Here is a 19,834-nt window from a genome sequence, read left to right on the forward strand (position 1 = left end):
CAGTCGGACATTGGGCCGTTACCCCCCCGGGCAGTCGGACATTGGGCCGTTACCCCCCCCGGGCAGTCGGACATTGGGCCGTTACCCCCCGCCCCCCGGGCAGTCGAACATTGGGCCGTTACCCCCCACCCCCCCGGGCAGTCGGACATTGGGCCGTTACCCCCCCCCGGGCAGTCGAACATTGGGCCGTTACCACCCACCCCCCCCGGGCAGTCGAACATTGGGCCGTTACCCTTCATCGGATTGTCGCTCTCGCGCTCACTCAGTTTGAAATGCCCCGGTGCACCGCGGGAACTGAGTTCACGGTTTGAGCGAGACGGAACCGCGCATGCGTACTTTTGCAAGCCTCGCGAACACCTGCCTTTTCCCTGTCTGTTGTCAAGTTAAAAATCACACACCAGGTTATAGACCAAAATGTTTAATTGGAAGCACACTAGCTTTCAGAGTGACGCTCCCTCATCAGGTGATAGTGGAGGGCTCAATCCTAACTTTTTTTAATTTCAAAAATATACTTTATTCATAAAATACTTTAATGATCTGTACAACTAGACATGCCATACATATGTAAACATTCCATTTGTTTGTATACCGAAAACAGAGTAATCATTCCTATTTACAGGTCTGTACGATTACATTTTTAGCTGAGGCGTCAGCAGAGCCCAAATGACTGCGCGGGCCCCCTGTTCTTCTTTAGGCAGGCAGATGTTACACGGTGGTCTTTCCCCACCGCGCCTTGGCGGCAGCTGTCCCAAGTTTCAGCGCGTCCCTCAACACGAAGTCCAGGACCTTGTAATGTGCCAGTCTGCAACACTCGGTCGGGGTCAACTCCTTCAGCTGGAAGATCAACAGGTTTTGGACCGCCCAGAGAGCGTCCTTCCCCGAGTTGATGATGCTCCAGGCACAGTTGATGTTCGTCTTGGGTGTGCCTCCCGGGGAACAGGCCGTAGAGCACGGAGTTGCGCGTCACGGCGCTGCTCAGGACGAACCTCGACAAGCACCACTGCATTCCTCTCCAGACTTCTGCATAGGCACATTCCAGAAGGAGGTGTGTGACAGTCTCGTCCCCCCCGCAGCCACTTCGAGGGCATCGTGCGGTGTGGCTGAGAGTCCGGGCGTGCATAAAGGATCTCACAGGCAGAGCTCTTCTCACCACCAGCCAAGCCATGTCCTGGTGCTTGTTGGAAAGTTCTGGCGATGAGGTATTCTGCCAAATGGCTTTGACAGTCTGCTCAGGGAACCGCTCGACAGGATCCGCCCTCTCCTTTTCCCGAAGGGTTTCAAGGACACTATGTGCTGACCACTTCCTGATGGACTTGTGGTCAAAGGTGTTTTTCTTCATAAACTTCTCCACGAAGGTCAGGTGATATGGAACGGTCCCACTACTCGGAGCGTTCCGCGGCAGTGAGGCCAGGCCCATCCTTCGCAACACCGGGGACATGTAGAACCTCAGTACGTAGTGACACTTGGTGTTTGCGTACCGGGGATCCACGCACAGCTTGATGCAGCCACACACAAAGGTGGTCATCAGGGTGAGGGTGGCATTGGGTGAATTTTTTCCCCCGTTGCCCAGATCTTTGTACAGCGAGTCCCTTCGGACCCGGTCCATCTTTGACCTCCATATAAACTGGAAGATGGCCCGGGTGACTGCAGCGGCACAGGTTCTGAGAATAGGCCAGACCTGTGCCACGGATAATAGCAATGACAGTGCCTCACACCTGATGACCACGTTTTTTCCCGCGATGGAGAGTGACCGTAGCTTCCATCTGCCCAGTTTCTGCCTCACTTTGCTGATACGTTCCTCCCAAGACTTGGCGCACGCCCCAGCCCACCCAAACCAAATACCCAGCACCTTCAGGTGGTCGGTCCTGACGGTGAAGGGGATCGAGGATTGGTTGGCCCAGTTCCCGAAGAGCATGGCCTCGCTCTTACCTCGGTTTACCTTGGCCCCCCGAGGCCCGTTTGAACTGGTCACATATGCACATGAGTCTGCGCACGGACAGCGGATCCGAGCAGAAAACGGCAACGTCATCCATGTACAGGGAGGCCTTAACCTGCAGGCCCCTGCTGCCAGGAATAGTCACCCCTCTCAGGCTCAGACTCGGCAAATGGCTCTATGCAGCACAAAAACAAGGCAGGAGAGAGAGGACAGCCCTGCCTGACTCCAGATCTGACTGGTAAGCTATCTGATTCCCACCCATTGATTGAGACTGCACTGACAATGTTGGTGTAGAGCAGTCTGATCCAATTGCAGATTCCCTCCCCAAAGCCCATTTTGGAGAGAACATCTCTCATATACCTGTGTGATATCCTGTCAAAGGCTTTCTCCTGGTCCAGGCTGATCAGGCAGGTGTCCAACCCTCTGTCCTGCACGTAGGCGATCGTATCCCTGAGTAGTGCGAGACTCTCAGCGATCTTCCTGCCCGGCACAGCACAGGTTTGGTCAGGGTGAATCACCGACCCCGGAGCAGACCTGACCCGGTTGGCAATTACCTTTGGCAGAATTTTGTAATCCGCATTCAACAGTGAGATTGGTCTCCAATTTTTGAGTTCCTCCCTCTCCCCCTTCCGCTTGTAGATGAGGGTGATGATGCCTTTCCTCATGGATTCACTCATGGTACTTGCCCGAAGCATACTGACATACACCTCCAGCAGGTCCTGGCCAATCAACTCCCACAGAGCGGAATAGAGCTCGACCGCTAAGCTGTCGCTTCCAGGAGTTTTATTCTTTTCGAAGGACTCGAGGGCCTTGGTAGCTCGTCCAGAGAGAGCGGCTGGTCTAGCCTCCCGCGTGTTCTGTCGTCTAAGACCTCCGTGATAGAGGACAGGAACGACTGGGAGGCCGCGCTGTTAGTCGGCTTCGCGTCATACAGACTGGCATAGAAGGATTTACTGATCCTCATGATGTCAGCCTGAGATGACATTATCGAACCATCTTCTTCCTTCAGGCTGCTGAGCACAGAGCTCTCTTTGTGCACCTTCTGGAAGAAGAAACGTGAGCACGTCTCGTCCTGCTCCACCAAGCAGACCCTGGACCGGAAGATTATCTTGGCAGCCTCCGAAGCAAAGAGCGAGGCTTGCTGGCCCTTCACCTCCTTGAGGTCCTCTGTGAAATCCACCCCCATCGTCTGCAGCAGGAGCAGGTTCTGCATACTTTCCTGGAGCTGGGACAGTTTTCCCCGCCTCTCTCTCGCTTCCTGAACACCTTCGAGGATAAAGAACCTCTTGATGTTCCCTTTTACTGTTTCCCACCAGTCCGCTGGGGACTCAAAGAGGGGCTTCATGGTTCTCCAACCTGCATAGTCCCTCCTGAGCTCCTCAATGTTTCCTGGGGTCAACAGCTTTGTGTTCAGCTTCCACGTTCCCTTACCAGCCCGCTGCTCGTCCTGTAGGTGACAGTTGGCCAGCAGAAGGCAGTGGTCAGAGAATAACACCGGCTTGACGTTGGTGGTTCTGACCGAGTGTGTTTGGGACACAAACAGGTAATCTATCCTTGAGCGGATAGACCCGTCTGCCCGTGACCCGGTGTATCTATACTGCGCTCCGTTGGCAGGGGTGCTGAAGACGTCATGCAGCTTGGCATCTTTTACCGTATCCATCAGGGCTCTGGATGTGGCATCCAGTTTACTGTCCCCCCCACCGGATCGTCCATCTGCATCAATGATACAGTTGAAGTCTCCGGCCAGAATGACCGGCCTGGACGTAGCCAGCAACAGTGGAAGCTGCTGCAGGATGGCCAACCATTCACTCTTCCCCACTGGGGCGTACACATTAATCAGTTTCAGGGGAGCATTCCTGTACATGACGTCGGCGAAAAGGAGGCACCCGCCCACCACCTCCTTAACCTCGGAGATGGTGAAGTTGCCTCCTCGCAACAGGATACCCAGGCCGGAGGCGCGGCTATCATTGCCCCCCAACCAAACAGACAGTCCATGGGCCCACAAGCTTGACCATCTCCTGTAGCTGCTGAGGTGCGGTATCCCACACTCCTGCAGAAACAGGACGTCGGCTTTAACGTTGGCCAGGAAGGTCATCGTAGAAACACATTGCGTAACCGATTTGATGCTACACACATTGATGCTGGCATTTCTTAACCCCATTTTAACAGTTTACGAGGTTGACACTGTCCATTTGCTGCTGGTCTTGCCCCTCTGAGCTAGCTGTGTGCATCCCCGTGTTGACAGCAAACTGCTGGACCCTCCCAGGGCTGAGGTAGCTGTCCAGCTCCACGCTGAAGCCATTTCCTCGCTCTGGTGTCTTCGGGATGAGCCCAGGGCCCACATGGTCCAGTTCTCCATCTGACAGCGGGACTGTCACAGGACCGCTACTCCCAGTTTTCTGGAGCTGTGGGCCGGTGGGTACCTCTTGGTTCTCACCAGGTCGGGGGAGGCCTTTACCCATTCCCTCAGAGGGATCGTCTTTTCCTGCTTGGGCGGTGCTGCCCTCCTTTTTCCCCACGGCGCTCTGTCTCTTCCTCTGATGAAGACCCTCCTTACGCCCGTCCTCACAGTCGGAAGAGCTCCCTGTATCCTCGTCGTGTAGGTGTCGCTTCCCCCTTCGCTGGGTGGCTTTGGGAGGTTTCCTTTTCCTGCTTTTGACAGTAATCCAATCCTCTGCTTCCTTTGATCCCTCCTCTTCCATTTCCTCCGTCTGTCTTGAAGGAGCTTGGATCGGCTGCTGCATCTCCCCGCTGTCTGCCTTATGCTCCGCTACAGCCTTCCCTTCCTTCTGGGTGCCTTCAGACACCGTTCCCGTGCTGTTTTGTGGTACCTTGCTAGTCTTAGGCGGTCCACGGCTCGTGTTGCCACCTCCGGCCATCTGTGTGTAGGTGGTGGCCCCTCGTCTTGGGCCGTCCTTGTACATGTGGCCCGCCTCTCCGCACATATTACAGTTCTTGGCCTCCTTACATTCCTTGGTCGGGTGGCCTTCCCTCTTGCAGTTTTGGCAGGCGGTCACCTTGCAATCTGCCGCCATGTGGCCTGACCTCCCGCAGGTTCGGCACACTTTTGGCTGCCCTGCGTATGTCAGGTAACCTCTGCTTCCTCCGATGGCAAAGCTGGAGGGTGGGTGGAGGATGTTCCCACTGGCATCGACCCTCAGGGTTACCCTGACCTGTCGTTTGCTGGTCCAGATCCCGAAAGGATCAACCACATCGGTACTCTCTCCCACGACCTGGGCGTATCTTCTCAAGAAGGTCAGGACATCTGCTGGGACATGAGAGTTGTATATCTGGATTGTTACAACCCGACTCCTTTGCGCAGGAAGCACACACAACAGGACCACCGCCAAGATGGAGAACAGAGGTTCCCCATCCTTCTCCTTGAAGACCTTCACCAGCTGCTTGCAATTCTTCACGCTCCTGAAGGTCGCAGGGAAATCCTGCAGGCAGTACACGTCAGCTTTTTTATAATTTCAAAAATATACTTTATTCATAAATGATTTGGTGGTCTGTACATTTGATCATGCCATACATATGTCAACATTTACATACACAGATCAGAATTTATCATTGTTATATACAGGTCTGTGCATTTCTCAATCATAGGCCCATATATTTAGCTGAGGCATCAGCAGAGCCCAAAATGTCTGCATGGGCCCCCTGTTCTTCTTTAGGCAGGCAGACGTTACACGGTGGTCTTTCCCCACCGCGCCTTGGCGGCAGCTGCCCCAAGCTTCAGCGCGTCCCTCAATACGAAGTCCAGGACCTTGTAACGTGCCAGTCTGCAACACTCAGTCGGGGTCAACTCCTTCAGCTGGAAGATCAACAGCTTTCGGACCGCCCAGAGAGCGTCCTTCACCGAGTTGATGACCCTCCAGGCGCAGTTGATGTTCGTTTTGGTGTGCCTCCCGGGGAACAGGCCGTAGAGCACGGAGTCCCGCGTCACGGCGCTACTCGGGACGAACCTCAACAAGCACCACTGCATTCCTCTCCAGACTTCTTCTGCGTAGGCACATTCCAGAAGGAGGTGTGTGACAGTCTCGTCCCCACCCCCGCAGCCGCTTCGAGGGCAGCGTGCGGTGCGGCAGAGAGTCCGGGCGTGCATGAAGGATCTTACAGGCAGAGCCCTTCTCACCACCAGCCAAGCCATGTCTTGGTGCTTGTTGGAAAGTTCTGGCGATGAGGCATTCTGCCAAATGGCTTTGACAGTCTGCTCAGGGAACCGCTCGACAGGATCCGCCCTCTCCTTTTCCCAAAGGGTCTCAAGGACACTACGTGCTGACCACTTCCTGATGGACTTGTGGTCAAAGGTGTTTTTCTTCATAAACTTCTCCACAAAGGTCAGGTGGTACGGAACGGTCCAACTACTCGGAGCGTTCCACGGCAGCGAGGCCAGGCCCATCCTTCGCAACACCGGGGACAGGTAGAACCTCAGTACGTAGTGACACTTGGTGTTTGCATACCGGGGATCCACGCACAGCTTGATGCAGCCACACACAAAGGTGGCCATCAGGGTGAGGGTGGCATTGGGCGTGTTTTTTTCCCCATTGCACCAGTCTTTGTACATTGTGTCTCTACGGACCCGGTCCATCTTTGCTCTCCACATGAAGTGGAAGATGGCCCGGGTGACTGCGGCGGCACAGGTTCTGGGGATAGGCCAGACCTGTGCCACATATAGCAATACTGAGAGTACCTCACACCTGATGACCAAGTTTTTTCCCGTGATGGAGAGCGGCCGTTGCTCCCATCTACCTAGTTTCTGTCTCATCTTCCTGATCCGCCCCTCCCAGGTCTTGGCGCATGCCCCAGCCCCCCCGAACAAAATACCCAGCACCTTCAGGTGGTCAGTCCTGACGGTGAAGGGAATAGAGGATTGGTTGGCCCAAAGAGTATGGTCTCACTCTTGCCTCGGTTTACCTTGGCCCCCAAGGCCCGTTTGAACTGGTCACAGATGCACATGAGTCTGTGCACGGACAGCGGATCCGAGCAGAAAACGGCGATGTCATCCATGTACAGGGAGGCCTTAACCTGTAGGCCCCCGCTGCCAGGCATAGTCACCCCTCTCAGGCTCGCATCCTTCCTGATGGATTCGGCAAATGGCTCTATGGAACACACAAACAAGGCGGGTGAGAGGGCATCCCTGCCTGACTCCAGATCTTACAGGGAAGCTATCTGATTCCCACTTATTGATTGAGACTACACTGACAATGTTGGTGTAGAGCAGTCTGATCCAATTTCCGATTCCCTCCCCAAAGCCCATTTTGGAGAGGACATCCCTCATATATGTATGCAATATCCTGTCAAAGGCCTTATCCTGGTCCAGGCTGATGAGGTAGGTGTCCACCCCCCTGTCCTGCACATAGGCAATCGTATCCCTGAGGAGTGCAAGACTCAGAGATCTTCCTGCCCGGTACAGCACAGGTTTGGTCAGGATGGGTTACCGATCTCAGAGCAGACCTGACCCGGTTGGCGATGACCTTTGACAAGATTTTGTAGTCTGTGTTTAATAGCGAGATCGGTCTCCAATTTCTAATTTCCTCCCTCTCCCCTTTCTGCTTGTAGATGAGGGTGATGATGCCTTTCCTCATGGATTCGCACATGGTACCTGCCCAAAGCATACTGACATACACCTCCAGCAGGTCCCGGCCGATCAAGTCCCAAAGAGCTGAATAAATCTCGACCGGTAAGCCATCACTTCTGGGAGTTTTATTCTTTTCGAAGGACTCGAGGGCCTTGGTCAGCTCATCCAGAGATAGCGGCTGGTCCAGCCTCTCTTGTGTTCCGTTGTCTAGGACCTCCCTCATAGAGGACAGGAACGACTGGGAGGCCGCGCTGTCGGTTGGCTTCGAGTCATACGGACTGGCATAGAAGGATTTACTGATCCTCATGATGTCAGCCTGAGATTATGTTACCGAGCCATCTTCTTCCTTCAGGCTGCTGAGCACGGAGCTCTCTTTGTGCACCTTCTGGAAGAAGAAATGTGAACACGTCTCGTCCTGCTCCACTAAGTGGACCCTGGACCGGAAGATTATCTTGGATCTGAGGCAAAGAGCGAGGCTTGCTCACCCTTCACCTCCTTGAGGTCCTCCGTGACATCAGCCCCCAATGTCTGCAGCAGGAGCAGGTTCTGCATACTTTCCTGGAGCTGGGACAGTTTTCCCCGCCTCTCTCTCGCCTCCTGAACACCTTTGAGAATGAAGAACCTCTTGATGTTCCCTTTTACCGTTTCCCACCAGTCTGCTGGAGACTCAAAGAGCGGCTTCACGGTTCTCCAACCTGTGTAATCCCTCTTGAGCTCCTCGATGTTTCCCGGGGTCAATAGCTTAGTGTTCAGTTTCCACGTTCCCTTGCCTGCCCGCTGCTCGTCCTGTAGGTGACAGTCGGCCAGCAGGAGGCAGTGGTCAGAGAAGAACAGCGGCTTGACGTCGGTGGTTCTGACTGAGAGCGTTCGGGACACAAACAGGTAATCTATCCTTGAGCGGATAGACCCGTCTGCCCACGACCAGGTGTATCTACGCTGCGCTCTGTCTGCAGGGGTGCTGAAGACGTCATGCAGCTTGGCGTCTGACCGTTTCCATCAGGGCTCTGTACATAGCGTCCAGTTTACTGTCCCCGCCACCGGATCGTCCATCTGCATCAATGATGCAGTTGAAGTCTCCGGCCAGAATGACCGGCCTGGACGTAGCCAGCAACAGTGGAAGCTGTTGCAGGACGGCCAACCGTTCACTCTTACCCGCTGGGGCGTACACGTTGATTAGTCTCACGGGAGCGTTTCTGTATTTAACATCCGCGACGAGGAGGCGCCCGCCCACCACCTCCTTAACCTCGGAGATGGTGAAGTTGCCTCCCCGCAACAGGATACCCAGGCCAGAGGAGCGGTTATCGTTGCCCCCCAACCACACTGACGGCCCATTGGCCCATGAGCTCGACCATCTCCTGTAACTGCTGAGGGTGCGGTATCCCACACTCCTGCAGAAACAGGACATCGGCTTTGACGTTGGCCAGGAAGGCCAGCGTTGAAACACATCGCGTAGCCGATTTGATGCTACGCACATTGATGCTGGCAAGTTTAAACCCCATTTTAACAGTTTACGAGGTTAACAGTGTCCATTTTCTTCTGGTCTTGCTCCTGTGGGGTACCTGTGTGCATCCTCGTGGTGGCGGCAAACTGCTGGACCTTCCCAGGGCTGAGGTAGCTGTCCAGCTCCACGCTGGAGTAATTTCCCCGCTCTGGTGTCATCGTGTCGGACCCAGGGCCTGCATCGCCCTGTTCTCCATCTGACAGCAGGGCTGTCACAGGACCGTTGTTCCCAGTTACATGGAGCTGTGGGCCGGTGGGTACCCCTTGGTTTTCACCGGGTAGGGGTAGGCCTTCACCCATCCCCTCAGAGGGATCGACTTTTCCTTCTTGGGCACACTTTTGGCTGGCCTGCTATGTCAGGTAACCTCTGCTTCCTCCGATGGCAAAGCTGGAGGGTGGGTCGAGGATGTTCCCACTGGCATTGACCCTCAGGGTTATCCTGACCTGTCGTTTGCTGGTCCAGATCCCGAAAGGATCGACCACATCAGTACTCTATCCTTCGACCTGGACATATCTTCTCAAGAAGGTCAGGACATCTGCTGCTGGGACGTAAGGGTTGTACATCTGGATTGTTCCAACCCGACTCATCTGTGCAGGAAGCACACACAACAGGACTGCCGACAAGAAGGAGAACAGAGGTTCCCCTTCCTTCTCCGTGAAGACCTTCAGGAGCTGCTCACAATTCTTCACACTTCTTAAGGTGACATCGAAATAGCCTGCCCCAGGGAAATCCTGCAGGCAGTACACATTTTTTTTAAATTTCAAAATATACTTTATTCATGTAAATAAATCTCTGGTACTTGTACAATTTTTCCATGTTGTTCATAGTTATATACATTGCATGTCTTAACATTACAAAGAACAAATTGAATTAATCGAATTAATCGTTATCCTATTAACAGTTACCTTTATTAACTATCCAGTCTCTTGGTATTTGGCTGTGGCTTCAGCGGAACCCACCTACTGAGTGGGTGCCCTGTTATATGATAGCAAAAAAAACTTCTTTAACCCCCAGTTTATGGGGTTACCATTGTCCATTTGACTGTCCTGTCTCTGGGGTAGCTTGTCTACATCCCCATCGTAAGCACGAACTGGTGGACCTTCGCTGGGCTGAGGTAGCTTTCCAGCTCCTCACTGGGGTCATTTACCCGCTCTGGTGTCATTGAGCCAAGGCAAGGGTCCTCCCTGTCCAGTTCTGTGTCTGACAATGGGACTGTCAGAGGATCACAGCTCTCGGTTGCCTGTAGTTGTGGGCCAGTGGGTACCCCCTGGTTCTCACTGGGTGGAGGGTGGACTTCAGAGGGTCCGTTGTTTCCTGGTTGGGAGGAAATGCCCTCCTCTTTACCGACGCCGCTCTGTCTCTTCTTCTGGTAGTGATGGCCTTCTTTGCGTCCATCTTCCCCCTCCGAAGAGCTGGCCGTCCCTCCCTCGTGCAGCTGTCTTTTCCCCTTTTGCTGGGAGGCTTTGGGAGCCTGGCAAGATTTCCTCTTCCTGTTTTTAACAGGTATCCACTCCTCTGCCTGCTTGATTACCTCCTCCTCCTCCATTTCTTCCATCTGCCTGGCTAGAGCTAGGATCAGCTGCTGTGTCTCTCCGCTGGCTGCCGCCTCCTCCACTCCAGCCTATTCTTCTTTCTGGGTGCCACCCGACTCCGTTTCCCTGCTGTCCGGGTGGACCTTTCTGGTCTTTGGGGGTCCACGGCTCACATTGCCACCTCCAGCCATCTGTGCGTAAGTGCCCCCCCCCCCCCCGTCTTGGGCAGGTCTTATACATATGGCCCACCTCTCCGCACAGGTTGCAGCTCTTTTCCTCCTGACAGTCCTTGGTCAAGTGACCCTCCTGTTTGCAGTTCCTGCAGATGGTCACTTTGCAATCCGCCGCCACGTGTCCTGACGTCCCGCAGGTTCGGCACACTTTCGGTTGCCCTGCATATGTCAGGTAGCCTCTGCTACCTCCAATTGCGAAGCTCGAGGGTGGGTGGAGGATGTTCCCACTGTCATCGGCCCTCAGAGTTACCCTGACCTGCCGCTTACTGGTCCAGATCCCAAAGGGGTCGATCACATCAGTGGCTTCTCCCTCAACTTGGACGTACCTACCCAAGAAGGTCAGGACATCAGCCGCTGGAACGTAAGGGTTGTACATATGGATTGTAACAACCCGATTCCTCTGTGCAGGAAGCACACACAATGGGGTCGCTGACAAGATGGAAAACAGCAGCTCCCCTTCCTTCTCCTTGAAAACTTTCAGGAGCTGTTCGCACTGCTTCACGCTTCTGAAGGTCACATCAAAGTAGCTTGCCCCAGGAAAATCCTGCAGGCAGTACACGTCCACAGCAGCAAACCCACAGCATCCCAACAGTACCTTCTTAATAAACAGGGTGTGGTCGAGTGGTGTATGATCCTCAATCTTCTTCACAGTCACCCTGACTGTGTTTCAAACCCCCTGGCCAGGGCTGCGGGCAGCTGTCGAGGCCATAGCTCTGAGGTTGGCTGGTCCCTGAATTGGCGTTAGGCTGAAGCCAGCATGAAGATCCACCAAGAGCAGGTCAGCACAACCAAACGATCCTCCAACGTCCAATCACGATCCAGCAATGTTCTCCAGCAGCTCCAACGACCCGCAACACGATCCCCGTGGTTCCTCCCCCGCCAGCACACGACCACCGCGTCGAACCCACAACACTCGAGCAGAATCTCCTCCTCTGGTCCTCAGGAACTACATGTATTCCGAGCCAAAAGGCCGAGAAGCGACCCTGGTGATTAGTTTAAGGTGGGTGGGGGAGAGAATACACATGAGTAACTTTTTTTTAATTTCAAAAATATACTTTATTCATAAAATGATTTGATGGTCTGTACATTTGGTCATGCCATACATATGTCCACATTTACAAACACAGATTTTAATTTATCCTTGTCATATACAGGTCTGTGAATTTTTCAATCTTATACATATATTTGGCTGAGGCATCAGCAGAGCTCAAAAAACGTCCGCATGGGCCCCCTGTTCTTCTTTAGGCAGGCCGGTCTTACACGGTGGTCTTTCCCCACCGCGCCTTGGCGGCAGCTGCCCCAAGCTTCAGCGCGTCCCTCAACACGTAGTCTTGGACCTTGGAATGTGCCAGTCTGCAACACTCAGTCGGGGTCAACCCCTTCAGCTGGAAGATCAACAGGTTTCGGACCGCCCAGAGAGCGTCCTTCACCGAGTTGATGATCCTCCAGGCGCAGTTAATGTTCGTCTCGGTGTGAGTCCCGGGGAACAGGCCGTAGAGCACGGAGTCCCGCGTCACGGCGCTGCTCAGCAAAACTTTACAGTGTGATGTAACTGAAATTATACATTGAAAAATTGATTGTCTGTTAAGCCTTTCCTCTGTTAGAAGGCAGTGATAGTTTCACTTCTTTCATGTGTAAATCACAAAACCTTTTTTTTAAAGTTGCATTCTCAGGTTAGCTGTTAACAATGGTGATAGCTAGACAATATGTTGAAGGTGTTCTCTGTCTATGCCATGATGTTTAGATTGATTCTAATCTAGAAAGTGAGATAACGGAGTTTTACATAAATTCATGCAGTTTTTGAGCAAAGTACAATGTAACCCTGCAAGTACAAATTCACCACACAAAATATATGTGTGCATGTGGGTCTTTGTCTGTGTGTGTGTGTGTGTCTGTCTGGGTTGGGGATTGTGAGTGTGAGAAAGTGTAAGTGTGTGTGTAGTGTGTGCAGAGTGTCTTAAGTCTGTGAGGGGGTACATGTGTGAGTGTGAGTGTCCGTGTGTGCATCTGTGTGTATGTGTGTCCGTGAGGAGGCGGCAGCCAGTGGAGAGACACAGCAGCTGATCCTAGCTCTAGCTGGGCAGATGGAAGAAATGGAGGAGGAGGAGGTAATCAAGCAGGCAGAGGAGTGGATACCTGTTAAAAACAGGAAGAGGAAAACTTGCCAGGCTCCCAAAGCCCCCCAGCAAAAGGGGAAAAGACAGCTGCATGAGGGAGGGACGGCCAGCTCTTCGGAGGGGGAAGATGGACGCAAAGAAGGCCATCACCACCAGAAGAAGAGACAGAGCGCCGTCGGTAAAGAGGAGGGCATTTCCTCCCAACCAGGAAACAACGGACCCTCTGAAGTCCACCCTCCACCCAGTGAGAACCAGGAGGTACCCACTGCCCCACAACTACAGGCAACTGAGAGCTGTGATCCTCTGACAGTCCCATTGTCAGACACAGAACTGGACAGGGAGGACCCTTGCCTTGGCTCAATGACACCAGAGCGGGTAAATGACCCCAGTGAGGAGCTGGAAAGCTACCTCAGCCCAGCGAAGGTCCAGCAATTCGTGCTTAAGATGGGGATGTAGACAAGCTACCCCAGAGACAGGACAGTCAAATGGACAATGGTAACCCCATAAACTGGGGGTTAAAGAAGTTTCTTTTGCTTTCATATAACAGGGCACCCACTCAGTAGGTGGGTTCCGCTGAAGTCACAGCCAAATACCAAGAGACTGGATAGTTAATAAAGGTAACTGTTAATAGGATAACTGTGAATTCGATTAATTCAATATGTTCTTTGTAACGTTAAGACATGCAATGTATATAACTATGAACAACATGGAAAATTGTACAAGTACCAGAGATTTATTTACATGAATAAAGTATATTTTGAAATTTAAAAAATGTGTCCGTGTGTGTGTGTGTGCAGTGCAATGGTGGTCACTGAGCAGAGGGTGATAGTTGGGTTCATGTCACATTACAGGTGACCACCATTGCACTATACACACACACAGATACTCCTACACACACACACTCACACACACAGGCACTCCTATACGCACAGACACACATACACACACGTGCACACAGACACCCACAAACATGCACCCCCTCACAGACTTAAGACACTCTGCACTCACTACACACACATATACACTTTCTCACACTCACAACCTCCAACCCAGACAGACAGACACACACAGACAGACAAAGACCCACATGCACACATATATTTTGTGGGGTGAATTTGTACTTGCAGGGTTACATTGTACTTCGCTCAAAAACTGCATGCATTCATGTAGAACTCTGAGCTCAAAAGCTGCATGAATTTATGTAAAACTCTGTTATCTCACTTTTTAGATTAGAATCAATCTAAACATCATGGCATAGAACACAGGGGGCCAACACCTTCAACATATTGTCTAGCTCTCACCATTGTTAACAGCTAACCTGAGAATGCAACTTTTAAAGCAAAAGTTTTTGTGATTTACACATGAAAGAAGTGAAACTATCACTGTATTCTAACAGATGAAAGGCTTAACAGACAATCAATTTTTCAATGTATAATTTCAGTTACATCACACTGTAAATTTTTGCTATAAATTCTGTGTTAGGATTGAGCCCTCCACTATCACCTGATGAAGGAGCGTCACTCCGAAAGCTAGTGTGCTTCCAATTGAACCTGTTGGACTATAACCTGATGTTGTGTGATTTTTAACTTTGTACATCCCAGTCCAACACCGGCATCTCCAAATCATGTTGTCAAGTTGGTCGTGTGTCACTGAGCTTTGGCTTCACTAAGCTTCATCCAACGCCGAACTCTGTCTCCACTTTCACGGAGCTTTATCTTTACAGAGTTTCAACTTCACAGGGCAAGAGAGCAAACAGCGATTCTGAGCGAGTGTAAATATTTTAATAGTGAAACGTTGGGGCTTAGATCTCATGCATTTTAGGATTAGGCCACGTTCTGGCGGTAAGTACAGCCCTAATATGATGAACATGTCAAATCTCTCTGCCCCTGTTCACAACCTCACAGGATAGCTACTGTTTAGCCATTTATGGAAATTCATCCTTGCTGCTTGAAGTTTTCGCTGATTCTTAACTGCCCTGTGAACAAGTGACTAACTGTGGGCAAAAGAGACGAAGCACACTCTGTTTTGTGCGTGACAAGGGTGGTCACTGGTGAGAATTGCTGACTGATAAATGGGGTTCATAGAATCCTGTAGTGGAGATAGAGCCTATTTCGCCAATCGGGTCCACACTGATCCTCCAAAGAGCATCCTACTCTATCTGCATAACCTTGTATTTACCACGGCTGTTTCATCCAACCTGCGCATCCCTGTACACTACAGGGCAATTTAGCTTAGCCAATCCACCTAACCTGTACATCTTTGGACTATGTGAGGAAACTGGAACACTCAGTGGAAAGCTATGCAGACATGGGAAGAAAATGCAAACTCCACACAGACTGTCACCCAAGGTTAGAATCAAAACTGGATCCCTGTGCTATGAAGCAGCAGAGCTAAACACTGTGCCGCCATACTGCTCCAATAATACCACTAAACCACCTCCTCCCTGACTGGGATTGGAGATGGGAAGAGGGGTTTCTGACCCACACAGTCAGATGCTACAGGTCAGATACCTGTCACACCCAACAACATCTCAGCCATGTTCCCACAGTAACATTCACAAATCAGCAAACTGCAGTGCCCATACACAAAAACAAAGCCTGCTTAGACAAAAGAAGTCTGGGAACAAAAGTATCCCAAGAAGGCTGAACCATGGCGAAAGGCCAAATTATGAGATGTCCATAAAACAGTCAGCCACCATGCCCTGAAATGGTTCAGCAAACCACTGCACAATTGTCAAGAAATAAGTAAAGCCAAATGTAGCACCAGTCATGTACCATGCCTTTTCATAAATCAATATTCATTTTGTATAACCTTGTTGGTATTTTCTAAGTATCCTGCTAAAATATTCTTCTGCATTTTCCCTACTCAGCCAATTCTGTAACTCTGGTTTTCTCACTCCTTTCTTTTGCAAATAGTGTGATTACATTTGCCACCGTCCAGTCCGTCAGGACTGTCCATAATGTACAGAAGTTTGGAAGGTGACCCAACCAACCATTTCCAAGGCCACCTCATTTAGTATCCAGGGTATAGATTATCCGACACTAGGATTTTATTAGCTTTCAGTCCTACCAATTTTCACTAGTGCTATTTTTTTGACTAATACCAATTTCCTGAAATTCCCCCTTTTTTAATAGAAAGTCACTTTCCTAGCACTTCTGGGAAATTTATTCGACCTTCTTCTTTGAAGACAGAACTAAGCAATTCTTTCACTGCTCTGCCATTTCCTTGTTCTCCATTTACAATTCTCATATTTCACTCAGTAATGGGCCTACATTTGTTCTTAGTAATCGTTTTTTTTTACATACATTCAGAAGCTCTCACTGTCTGTTTGATGTTCCTTGAACTTCACCCTCATACTTTATTTCTCTCCTCCTAATCAAGCGGTTGGTCTTCCTTGCCTAAATCTAAATTGCTTTCAGTCCTCAGCCTTGCTACTTTTCCAGCAACTTCATGCAATTCTATTTATTCTAATAATTAATTTGTTTTGCTACCTGTGGTTAACCCACTCTGCCTGTTGTGCTCTTTGACCCAAACTAAATATATAACTGCTCCAAGCCATGCATTTGTGAATTAAAATATTAACCATTGTTGATCCACTTTCATATCTTATATGAAGTGATCCAATCTATTGCAGCCACACACTCCTCATACCTCTGTAACCTTTGTTTCTGGACCCTACTTTCAGATTAGACAACTTCATTTTCCAATGAAATATTCTATCATTTCATGGTAAATTTCTCCTTAAAGGACCTCTCACAACAAAATCAAATCAACTCTAGGAAGTCTGCCCCCAAGTTGTTTCCTCCAAAAACTAACTTGAAATCCCTTCTTTTACACACACCAGGAATTCATCTGCCGCAGTATTATCGCTCATATGATTTGCACAGACAATTTGTAGATTAAAATCACTCATGATTACTTCAGCATCCTTGTTGCATGCATTTTTAATTTCCTGTTTAATGTCATCTCCTACCTCAGCACTACTGTTTGGAGGCATTTAGACAACAGCCACTGATATTTTCCTCCAGTTGTTGCTTCTTAGTTCCATCCAGACTGATTCCACTTCTAGATTGCTTGCACCTTTCTCATTATTGTATCGATTGCAGCTTTCACTAACTATGCTCCCTCACCTCCTTTGCCATTTAGCCTGTTGTTCCTAAAGATTGAATGCTCTTTTGGATGTTCAGATCCCAGCCTTGGTCGCCCTACAGCCTTAATAATCACAATCATATTAAATCCCTATACCAACTATTTGCATTGTTAATTCATCTACCTTATTGCAAATGCCTTGTGCATTCAGATTATCATTCTTGTAGGCATTTCTTTATGACATTTTTACATATTTTGTTTGTATTCCAACCCTATTTGTTGCTAGCCCTTGTTTCCTCTGTCATCCAATTTTACTCTCTACTGTCTATTGTCTCCTTTACTGTTTCATCACTCTTGTCTCCCCACGCAGAATCCCATGCCCCATCACTCTACTAAGTCCTCTGTGACTGTACTAGCAAATGACCCGTGAGGATATTTGTCCCATCTTCCCCAACATCAAACCCAATGCTGTAAGCGTCTAAATCCCTCCCACCTACACCATACCCCCAGTCACAAACTAATTCAGTCTACTCTCCTGTTCCTGGTCTTGTTAGCACAGAGCACTGGTAGTAATCCCGAGATAACTACATCTGAGGTTCTGATTTGTTAATTTATTTCCTAAGTCCCTTTATTCTGCCTGTGGAACTTCATCCCTCTTTTTCTCTATTTCATTGATATGGATACCATTCTCCCTCCTGCAGACACTCAATGATATGTTACCTCCTTGATCTTGGAGATTACATACCATCCTATTTTCTAACCTGTGGTCACAGAAACACCTATTCTGTCCCCTTTATAGAACTATAGATTTTACAGTACTGGAGCAGGCCATTCGACCCTGTACCCAGTCCTGAACGAGGGTCATAGTGTTTTGCAGCATGAAAACAGATTCTTCAGTTCAGCTAGTCTACGCTGACTAAGTTACCACACCAAATTAGTCCTACTTGCCTATGTTTACTGCATATCCCTCCAACCCTTTCCTATTCATGTATTTATCCAAATATTTTTTAAATGTTGTAACTGTACTTGCATCCACCACTTCGTCTGGCAGTTCATTCTGCATAGGAACAACTCTCTGTGTATAAAAAAGTTGTCCCTCATGTCCTTTTTAAATCTTCCTCCTCTCACCTGAAAAATATGCCCTCTAGTTTTTCCACTCTAGGGAAAAGATCCTTGCTATTCACTTTATCTAGGCCCCTCATGGTTTAATAAACCTCTTTCAGGTCACCCTTCACTCCAGTGAAAAACGTCCTAGCCTATTTTGTAGCTCAGACACTTCATTCCTAGACACATGCTGGTAAATATTTTCTGGACCCTGTCCAATTTATTAATATTCTTCCTGTATCAGGGCAACCAGAACTGTACACGTTACCTCAGAAGAGGCCTCACCAAAATCCTGGACAACTTCAACAAGACCTGCCAACATGCTCAAAGGTCTGATCAATGAAAGCAAGCATGTTAAACATTTTATTTTTAACCATCCTGTCTACCTATGATGCAACTTTCAAAGAATTATGAACCTGAACCCTAGGTCTCTCTGCTTTGCCACACTATCCAGGGCTCTACCATTAATTGTATAAGTCCTGCCTTTGTTTGTTTAACTAAAATGCAATACCTCACATTTACCCAAATTCAACTCCATCTGCAACTCCTCCACCTATTGACCCATCTGATTAAGATTGCTCTCCACCTAGTTCCATACTCCTGCCTTATCTTCTCAGCCCACTAAATTAATTATTTTTAAACATATATCCAGCTCTCTTTTGAAACCTCATATGGAATTCATCTCCACATCTCTCCCAGTAAGAGTATTCCAAATCCTAGCAACAAGTAAAGAAGTTCCTCGTCATCGCACTCCTAGCTTCCTTGGTGACAACCTTGAAATTGTGACTAGTTACTGACATAACAACTTGATCCTGTCAAAATTGTTCATAATTTTGAATACCTCAATAAGGTTACCTCTTAAACCTTTCTGCTCCAAGAAGGATAAGTCCAATTTCTGTAAATTTTTTCTTGTATCTAAAATCAATCATTCTTGATATCATTCTATTAAATCTGCTTTGGCTCTCTCAAAGGCATTATCATCTTTCCATGAATAAAATGCCCAGAACGGAACACAGTATTCCAAATGTGGTCTCACCAATGATTCGTAGAGTTATAACATCACTTACTACCTTTTATATTCTGTGCCTATTTATAAACCCAAGGATCCTATTGGCCTTCTTAACTTGCCTAACCACCTTCAGAAAATCATGTATGTGAACTTCAAGAGGTGTCTCTGCTCCTCTACTGTCCTCAGGGTAGTTCCATTGAGCCTGTATTGTCTCTCTGTGTTTCTTCTACTAAAATGCATTGCCTCACATTTCTCTTCATTGAAATTCATCTGCCAAGTGTCTGCTAATTTGGCCAACATGTCAGTCTCTCTCTGAAGTTGCTCAGCATCATCCTCACAATTCACTATTCTCCCTCACTTAGTATCATCTGCAAATTTAGAGATTTTGCACTGGAAAGCCATCTCCAAATCATTTCCAGAAAAGCATCAGTCCCAACACCAATCCCTGGGCAACAACATTTTCAACTTGTCTCCAATCTGAGATATGTCCATCTTTATATATCTCTGTTACCTATCCTTTTACCAACTTCAAATCCATGCTGCCCAGGACGCACCAATCCCAGTCATTTCTAATTTGCTAACCATCTTACCATGTGGGCACCTAATGAAATGCTTTCTAAATGTACAAACATATATCATCCACAGTACTGCCCTCATCCGCTGTCTGTGTCACCTCACCAAAGTTATGATGGAATTCCCTGTCAGTATTGCTGTCACTTCTTTTTCTCCTTT

General features: G+C 49.3%; 1 protein-coding gene across 1 annotated transcript in view; it reads right to left on the minus strand.

Moving 5' to 3' along the window:
* Positions 1-343, minus strand: part of pbk (PDZ binding kinase) — a 48,541-nt gene extending 48,198 nt beyond the window's left edge. Inside the window, exon 1 of the mRNA XM_072555255.1 lies at positions 233-343. The gene's annotated coding sequence lies outside the window, so the exon portion shown is untranslated. The remainder of the gene's footprint in view (positions 1-232) is intronic.
* Positions 344-19,834: the final 19,491 nt, after the last annotated feature.

Source organism: Chiloscyllium punctatum, chromosome 3, assembly GCF_047496795.1.
Source record: "Chiloscyllium punctatum isolate Juve2018m chromosome 3, sChiPun1.3, whole genome shotgun sequence".
NCBI lineage: Eukaryota > Metazoa > Chordata > Chondrichthyes > Orectolobiformes > Hemiscylliidae > Chiloscyllium > Chiloscyllium punctatum.